At 35.9% G+C, this 9,668-nt stretch overlaps 1 pseudogene; it reads left to right on the top strand.

Moving 5' to 3' along the window:
* Positions 1–1,571: 1,571 nt before the first annotated feature.
* Positions 1,572–3,823, top strand: LOC147643068 (uncharacterized; annotated as a pseudogene).
* Positions 3,824–9,668: the final 5,845 nt, after the last annotated feature.

Here is a 9,668-nt window from a genome sequence, read left to right as displayed (position 1 = left end):
CGGTGGTCACATCGGTGGTCACATCGGTGGTCACATCGGTGGTACCATCGCTGGTAACATCTGTGATTTATTGGTGGAAGCATCGGTGGTAAGATCGGTGGTTATATCGATGGTAACATCGGTGGTAACATTCCTTGGTCACATCGGTGGTTACATCGGTGGTAACTTCGGTGGTAACATAGATGGAAGCATCGGTGGAAACATCGGTGGTAACATAGGTGGTAACAGCGGTGGTTACATCAGTGGTTATATCGGTGGTAACATCGGTGGTTACGTCGGTGGTAACGCGGGTGGTAACATCGATGGTAACATCTGTGGTTATATCTCGCTGGAAACATCGGTGGTAACATAGGAGGTAACATCTGTGGTAACATCGGTGGAAGCATCGGTGGTAACATCGCTGGTAACATCGGTGGTCACATCGGTGGTGACATCGGTGGTAACATCAGTGGTCACATCGGTGGTAATATAGGTGGTAACATCGGTGGTAACACCGAAATTGCTATGGTATCCGTCTAGTTAGGTTGCAGACAGCTTCGTGATCTCAATACCTTCATTTTATTCACTTCAGGTGCAATTGATTTTAATATTCATGCTGCAAAGTGCATCCACTGGGGCGGTCACGTTAACTTGTGGATTGGAAGGCATCGTTTTAGTATCACTTAATTAATACACTTACAAAATAAAGAAAAGAAAAATGTATATATAAACAAATAAATAACGCCACATCCACTGATTTACCTTTTATCAACAGATTTTAACAAAACTGTTTATTAATTAGCACTTTGCACAAAAAATTTAAAAAGGTTTAACAAGTAACACCCCAACGTACTTATTACTCAAAAGCCCGTTTTAATACCCCTTAATATTTTAAACAAAAGGAAAGTAAACAAAATCCAAATAATATCTATATAGGGCGATAAATTGGTTTCTTGCCAAGGTATTAAAAGGAGAGCCATTGACCGCTTAATGGGTCCCTTACGGGATTACCATCGCCCAGCAAGGACGTCCAGTGAAGCCAAATGGTCTCTCTACATTAGTTCAAGGTCCACCCATTTCTACTGGAACTGAAACAACTGTTAAATCAGTATAGGGTAAGACTCATCGGATATTAGTTTCACTGCATCTACAGGCCAATTTTTATCAACTTGTTCGAGGGGAATGAGGAGTTGGATACCAAAGAATCCTACTTGATTTGGGTTTGGCAACCAAATCCGCTTACTCGGCAACCCATAATCAGTTTATATACTTTTTGATCCACATTGTTGGTGCACTATTAGGGAGCAAGAGATCTGCAAATGCTCTAATGATTCAATTGCTCCAACAACTATATTAGCAATCTGGATTGCCCTGATTCATGCTACGTCTGAGACGTGCCTGAGAACTATTGTAGATGTCTCCGAAAATACCGATAACCCCAACCAGGGGGATGATGAGGAAGGGGCTGGGTTAAACCATTTTTATACGCATTTCTGCCGAAAAGCACATGCACATTTGCATGCATTTTTGCTTTTGAATTGAATAGACATTAATACAGTTTATTTCTTATAGGAGCAGCAAGCGAACAGACAATGCCCGATGAGGATCAAAAGAAGAGGAGGCGTGATGGTTCTATAGCTTGGGATCAGTTTAAAAGAAACAGCGAAAAACGCATGGGATATGCAATTACTGTGGTAAGCCAATAAAGACGTGTGGAAACACAACAAATCTAATGGACCACTTAAATCACGTTCATGCTGGTCGGCTTAAAGTTAGGGGAACTCCTCAGAACCCAAACATATTAGAAAAGTTTGTTGAAAATCGGTTTCCTTTTATGAAAATGACTCGAAACGAAAACGTCCCCTAGACAGTAAGGTCATGAACATGATTGCTGTCGATGTTCAACCTTTTTATTGTGTTGAGGACGACGGATTTAAAGAGCTCATGAAAGAAATTGACCTCCGCTACAGGTTACCTAGTAGGTCACACCTGCGCGACGTAGTGCTTCCATCTCAATATGAGTCTCTTAAGAATAAACTCCAGTCTGTACTAAGCGATGTTGATTTTCTGGCCAAAGCGACTGATTTGTGGACATCCAAAGCAAACGAAGGTTGATTACAGTTACGTGCCATTTTGTTTTAAATAGTTTAACATTGAAGTCGGCAATTTTAGCAACAAGGCAACTTCTTGACACTACCAATCACAATGCTAGTAATATTTCTGAAATAATAAAGGGCGTGCTTGATGATTGAGGTGTCACGAATAAGGTTGTTTGAGTTGTGACTGAAAATGATACGACGATGCTTAAAGCATTTGAGTTGCTTGAGTACGAGCACTTGCCTTGTGTAGCGCACACAATCAACCTCATTGTGCAAGATGTTCTAAAATTGCCCGAAATCGACGTAATTCTTACAAAATGTAAGTCGGTAGTTGGCTTTTTTAAAAGAAGCCAGATCGCATATTCGAAATTTAAGGAAGCCCAGGAAATCAATCCGCATTCTCTTCTGCAAGAAATCGACGCTTTCTGTGTCTACAAACACAAAGGTATCAGCGTCTTTAATTATCCCTGGCATATGCGAACTGCATCACAAAATTAACAATGTTCAAGTCAGCACAGAAAAATGTAAAAACATTTTGACAGCTGTCAAGTTAAGTCTTAACAAGAGGCTCGCAAGCTATGAAACGCGTACAATACCACAAATTGCTACCATAATAGATCCAAGCTTTAAAAAGCATGGATTTTTGATTCCCTTTAATGCGGAAGATGGTGCCAAAGCTGTGCAGCAAGAACTTTTTACAAAACTACCTGGAAACCCACTACATCCGCCAACACCACCAACACAGGAACCAAGCAGATTTTCATTCCTACAAGCAAAAAGCCGAAACAAGGTGCACTCTACCTGGGCAGATGCCATTATATTGATGAGACAGCATTTCGAAAAGGAGAAGCCGGAAGAATGTGACCCTCTTGCGTACTGGAAGGTAAAAAATAATAACATATAACAATAACATATTTTTTCCAATTTATTGTATTATTTATATTTTAGATTATCTGGGCGAGTTTTTAGTAAAGCTGGTCAAATTATAAACGAGCGTCGCACCCGGCTATCGTCGACCGTTGTCGATAAGCTCATATTTTTAAACAAAAACCAGCGTTTGTTGTTGTTTTTGTTTTTAGTTTTAATTTTAATGATAATATGCCAAAGAAGTGAACCATGAATTTGCCTTTAATTTGTTTTTCGTTTTCTTTTTTTATATAATAAGTTTTTAATAAAATGGATATTTTTTGTTGAAAATTTGACTTTTAATTTTTTAAATATTACAAATTAAAATAAGGTTCAAATACACAAAAATAACTGCTAATTTTTTTTTGTTTAAATGTCGATGTCCGTGAACATCGATCTTTCTCCACCTCTACTGGGGTTATTTTGACCGGTCGACCAACTACATTGGATCCTCGAGGTTGGTTTAATTTCTTTGCAGATAACATCTTATAATTTGCGCTATGGGATATCATGCGTTGTGAACTTTTAAAGCGCAATATTGGAACAAAGTTCCGAGGTAATTCCATTGGAAGTACATCACGATTTACAACAATAGCACTGATTAGTGAGTCAGAATTAATTTCCCGGGCTTCGATTCGGCATATAAAGAGTGGAGTGTTAGAATCTATGAGAACAATAAAAAAAAACATTGTTGGTAAAAGTTGATTTTACAAACGATTTAAAATAATTAAGTCTCTAGTGTTACAAATAATTTCAGAGGGGTCCGAAATGGGAGAAGATATTATTTATATTTCAGCATAATTATGATTCCAGCAATAAAAGACCCAGCAATGGCCTAGTAGAGTCCGTATTTAAGATACTGGAACATAGTGTAGTACAAACTAAGCAGGGGCTAAAACTAGGAAGATTCATTCGTAAAATTAATGTTTTTTCCAATTCTGTGGTGCGGCAATGGCTACTCGGTGGGCAGAGCCAACCGGCCACACAGACGCATTACATCTTCAGGGACGATGAGCTTCCATTAACTTGGCCACTGAGATTGAGCAGCTAACAATGGGACAGAACACAACACAAATGATATGTCAGGTTTCGTTTGACTTCCTGGTGACCCAGTGTATTGTATATACTTGCAGATTGCAATTAAATCATAAAATTAAAAAATGATGCTCCACAATAATAATTAAAAAAAATACTTAATTCTAAAATTAATTTAAAATGTGTTAATCTGTTATTTAAGTTATGCCCTATTTTCTATTATTTTCCCGATTGTTTCTATGACTGATAAATGATACACACGTCCGATTCTCATTAACTTTAAGCCGAAATTCTGGAATAATAAACAGTGACCATATCTCAAGTTAAAATAATTTTATTTGTAAAACTGCGGCTGCTGCTCCTCCTGCGGGTGATGCTACGGCAGAGGCTGCAACTGCGCGAATAGAGCCGGACGGAGCACCTCTATAACAGCTAGCCTTGTTAGGCGTTTTTCGCTTAACCGGGAAGATTCGCGCCGCCTGATTGGCGAACGCTACCCGCTGCGTCCGGTTAAGGCCCTGCCCGTATGAAAGGCTCCGTCCGACTAGCTCCAGCAGCTCCGCGCCCTCTAAATGCTCCACGGCCTCCAACTGCTCCGTGGCCTCCAGTTCCACTCGTCCACTATCAAAGTAGTAAAATTAAAATTATATTATACTTCCAGCGAGGCATAATGTTCGTAACGCCAGGAGGCATGTCCCATACTATATTTTCGACTTTTAAAAAATTGGTAAAGCTGTAAATGAACGCGTTCTCGAACGATAGTGGAAAATATTCTCTTATTTCGAGCTCGATGTAACCGTCAGATTTTGAGAAATTCAAGTCTATCTTTTTCGACCTCATTAATAAACAGACTTCATATCGATAGGAGCGCCTCACATGCACTATCGAAAAATAAGTTTGGACTTTGGTCATTTCTTAGATTAATTGCTTTGTTTCTTATTAACATGTTAGATGATTTTTAAGTATCTAGAAGTCAAAATTTCAAAATTTTAATAATAATACACAAAATAAAATAAAATTTAATAAAAATCCTTACGGTTGCACTATGGTCCAGAAGTCAATCTTTTTGGCATAAATTCTAAAAATTACAGTTACAGACCTAAAACTTTGCACATTATGTTTTTAAAAAGATAATGTAAAAAAAATTTTGAATCTGTGCGACCACGCTCTCTATTGCCTCCCATACAAACTGATTCGTAGTATTATCATTAGAAATTGAGTATGTCGCTGCATTCAGACAATATACTTACATTTTTTTCAGGAATAATTTAAGTATCTACATATGTCTACATATATGTTATGTATGCGTTCTGTCTAAACATCATATTATTCTTCTTATTCTAGTATTATTGTGCTGCCTTCGTTCAAATCCTTATCCGAATCACAATCAGATTGCTATTCCTTTTCAAATGGGATGTTGTTCAGAGTTAAAAACGTCGGGTGTAGGATTTTTCTATACTTTCATAATTCTCCCCTTACAGATAGTTGTCCTTAGAATAATTGTAACATTGATTATAGATGCACCCCACGCTTTTAACTCTGAATTTAGTAATCTTGTTTATAATTATATACTATTGCTCTGAATTTAATAATTTTGTTTGTAATTATAAATTATTTTCTTCTTTTTAGTTCGGTTATGTATACAAGCGTGTTTTTTTTAGTTTTTTTTTTAACTATTATTTATTTATAGATTTTATTGCGCGCTTCAGAAGAATTTTCGCCTAAGCATCCTAAGGGAACTAACGTCGAATTATTTATTTTAAAACCGTGGACTAGTATTTTGTGAATCGTTGGTGACATGGGGCACCACGGGTATTTATGCATATATAGGCAAAACGTTTTCTCACAAAAAATTCGAAATTTTTCAGAGTTTATATAATAGACACATGAATTTTCTATTAATATAACGAAAAAATTATATAAAAGAGTTTTCTCGAAGCCGGTTATGGATGATAGTTGTGCACTATTTGCAAAAGCTCTTCATGCTGTATTACCGTCATTGCTGTTCCCGCTACCATTCTGCTTTGGGTTACTCGAAGACCCATACCATTCCACATTTTTTCCCGAATATATTTCTTTCGCGCACTCATTTTACTCTTGTTATCACCTTTTACATGCCATTTTTATACCCTTGCAGGGTATTATAATTTCAGTCAGAAGTTTGCAACGCAGTGAAGGAGGCACCTCCGACTATATAAAGTATATATATTCTTGATCAGGATCAACAGCCGAGTCGATCTAACCATGTCCGTCTGTCCGTCTGTCCGTTTCTACGCAAACTAGTCTCTCAGTTTTGGAGCTATCTGAATGAAACTTTGCAGTTAGTCTTCTATATACTCTCACTCGTATATATGTCGGAACGGGCCGGATCGGACGACTATATCATATAGCTGTCATAGGAATGATCGGAAAAGTTTTACAAAAAAAAAAAATTATAAAATTTTTAGTTTTCAACAGAATTTGATCAAATTTGAGATATAGGCATTTTATATTATTCTACAATTTTGTGTAAAATTTTATGAAAATCGGACTACTATATCATATAGCTCCCATTGGAACGATCGAGAAATTAATTCAATTAAAAAGTATAACATTTTCAGTTTTCAACAGATTTTCATCAAATTTGAGATATAGCCGTTTCATATTATTCTACAATTTTGTGTAAAATTTTATGAAAATCGGACTAATATATCATATAGCTCCCATAGGAACGATCGAGAAATTTGAGAGGAATGAGAATGGCGGTGGCTGTTGTCGGAAGACTGACAATCGCGGTGGCGATAACATTTTTAGTTTTCAACAGAATTTAATCAAATTTGAAATATAGCCATTTCATATTATTCTAAAATTTTGTGTAAAATTTTATGAAAATTGGACGACTATATCATATAGCTCCCATAGGAAAGATCGAGAAATTAATACAATTAAATTTATAACTTTTTTAGTTTTCAGCTGATTTTCATCAAATTTGAGGTATAGCCATTTTATATAAGTCTAAAATTTTGTGGAAAATTTCATAAAAATCGGACGACTATATCATATAGGTGCCATACAAACGATCGTTTGATGTAGAGGAAAAATGCAAATCTGTGAATGTAAAACTGCAAATATAATATGTATAGGTGAATGAAATGAAAGCAGGTATTACTTCATTGTTTTTTAACACAAGTATATATAATTTATATTGTATGGATTCCTATTCATAGAAGTTCTATCTGCAAGGGTATATAAACTTCGGCGTGCCGAAGTTAGCTTCCTTTCTTGTTGTACTTACATTTTGTATGATATATTCACTACGAATTCTGACATTTAATACTCTTCCGTCAATGATTGTAATATGCATTTCAAAGGGAACTGTTATGTTATTAGCCTCATTCAGTTTATAATAAAACGGTTTTAGATTACCTATTTAATAGTCTAACTGATTTTTTTCTATACGTATATCATCAGAAGTTTCTTTAACAAATTAAATTTTCAGCGGCGTGCAAAGTCGAATATATACATAGCGGTGTTCTGTTAACGAAGATATTTAATTGAAATGAGTCAATCATTTTTATGGGTATAAAAGAAGTTACAAACAAAGGACTGGTCTGAGACAGAAGTACAGAAGTATCCAGAGATTGCTTAAAAACATCTAATTCCATTTTAATTATTCGCTCTGCAGAATGATTCAATAGGTTTTGCCGTGACACTTGAGCAGTAGTTTCTGTAACTTCTATACCCCTCGGGCGACACTGCATCTTAGCTTCTATTACTTGATTGTAGCTTGGATATGATGTCGCTGTGATGATTTATATTCAAAACCCTAGTGTTCACATATTGCTGTTTGGTTAAAGAATTTTCCAGGATGTAAGGGCTTCGTTTGGTGTGAGCGGAGTCGGTTTTTGGATTTGAAGTTGCTTTTTTAATTCTATTGGGTATTGAGCAGGTGTTGTAATAATTTCTTTACGGGCCAAGGCCACTTTTTTGTTACATTCCTTCTGAGCAGAAACGGCTGTGTTGTGCTGTTTTTCATTCGCCAGCTCAGATGCCAATTTTCTTTTTAATCGAAATTTATTTCCATTTAATATGACAAAGTTCGGCGTCTCGGTTTTTGTTGCGTCTTACAGTTTTCATTTATTGTAACTGATATTGTAGACGACATCCATTCAATATGCTTAGACTTAAAACGTTCGACCATATAGTTGCATTTTGGAAGTCTTTTTTATAAATGATTCAAAGTTACTTGATTTTTTGATTGATTTCTAACTTTTTATCATCTTCGACGTGGCAATGACTAATTTTTTTATAAATGCAATCTAACACAGATGATATTTTGCGATTATTTCTGAGCCAAATATCGATGAGATCGCTATGGCGAAATTCTAACGTCTGTTTTTTTATTAGCGATAATTAACGACATATATTAGTATAAACTGACGTAATTAGTTTCTGTCAGCAGCCGTCAGGTCGTTAGTTTAATTAATTAGTTAGTTTTATATACAAAATACACATAAATTGAACATTAAACAAAATACAACACTACACATAAACAGACTATATTCAGTTAAAAATATATACCTTGACTTACAATTTCCATTCTACTTCAGTTCATCCTTTGTGGTAAAAATGTATCGTTTTGGCTTCGGGCGCATTAAAACAAGAAATAGTAAAGCAGTATATACATCATGTTTATTAATTATATTATTACCAATTTATATTGCATAAAAACAAGGTATAAGTTGTAAGCAAACCTTTATCGTTCACAATTATTACTTGTAGCAATTCCAAGTGTGAAATGGCAGACATTTTTTTTTTAATTTCTTTTCCTTAAGCAATGCTATTAACGAAATGTCTTTGAGTTGCATAAGGCTGCGTCCGGTTGGGACCCTGCCCTGGAAAGGCTCCGTCCGATATTCCGCGTACTCCAGCTTCGCCCCGGCCTCCGCGTCTAGCGTGACCAAACTAGTAAAATAACAAGATTGGGAGGTAACTTCGGCACGCCGAAGTTTATATACCCTTGCAGATAGAACTTCTATGACTAGGAATCCATACAATATAAATTATACATATTTGTGTTAAAAAATAATGAAGTAATACCTGCTTTCATTTCATTCACCTATACATATTATATTTGCAATTTTACTTTGAATTTTTCCTCTACATCAAACGATCGTTTGTATGGCACCAATATAAAATAGTCGTCTGATTTTCATTAAATTTGACACCAAATTTAAGACTTATATAAAATGGTTATACCTTAAATTTGATGAAAATCTGTTGAAAACTAAAAAAGTTATAATTTTTAATTGTATTAATTTCTCGATCGCTCTTATGGGATAAGTGAAAAGTGAATTCTTGTTGTGCTCGGTTTCGAACGAATGCTTCGAACTCGAACTTCGTTCGGGTGCTCTGGGGTTCCATACTCAGCCGTTTTTATGATAGTACTTTTTTGTACTGTTTGACTTCTCTATGTATTTCTTGCTTAGTGATCCGAGTGAGAGTTAATATTAGACTAACTACAAAGTTTCATTCAGATAGCTTCAAAACTGAGAGACTAGTTTGCGTAAAGAACGGAAAGATGGACAGAAGGACAGACGGACAGGGCTAGATCGACTCGGCTGTTGATCCTGATCAAGAATATACTTTATATGGTCGGAGGTGCCTCCT

The sequence above is a fragment of the Drosophila serrata genome, unplaced genomic scaffold (assembly GCF_035046125.1).
Source record: "Drosophila serrata isolate PLE 108 unplaced genomic scaffold, ASM3504612v1 contig_293, whole genome shotgun sequence".
Taxonomy (NCBI): Eukaryota; Metazoa; Arthropoda; class Insecta; order Diptera; family Drosophilidae; genus Drosophila; species Drosophila serrata.
The sequence above is the reverse complement of the archived record's forward strand: the minus strand, read 5'-3'. Positions and strand labels throughout refer to the sequence as shown.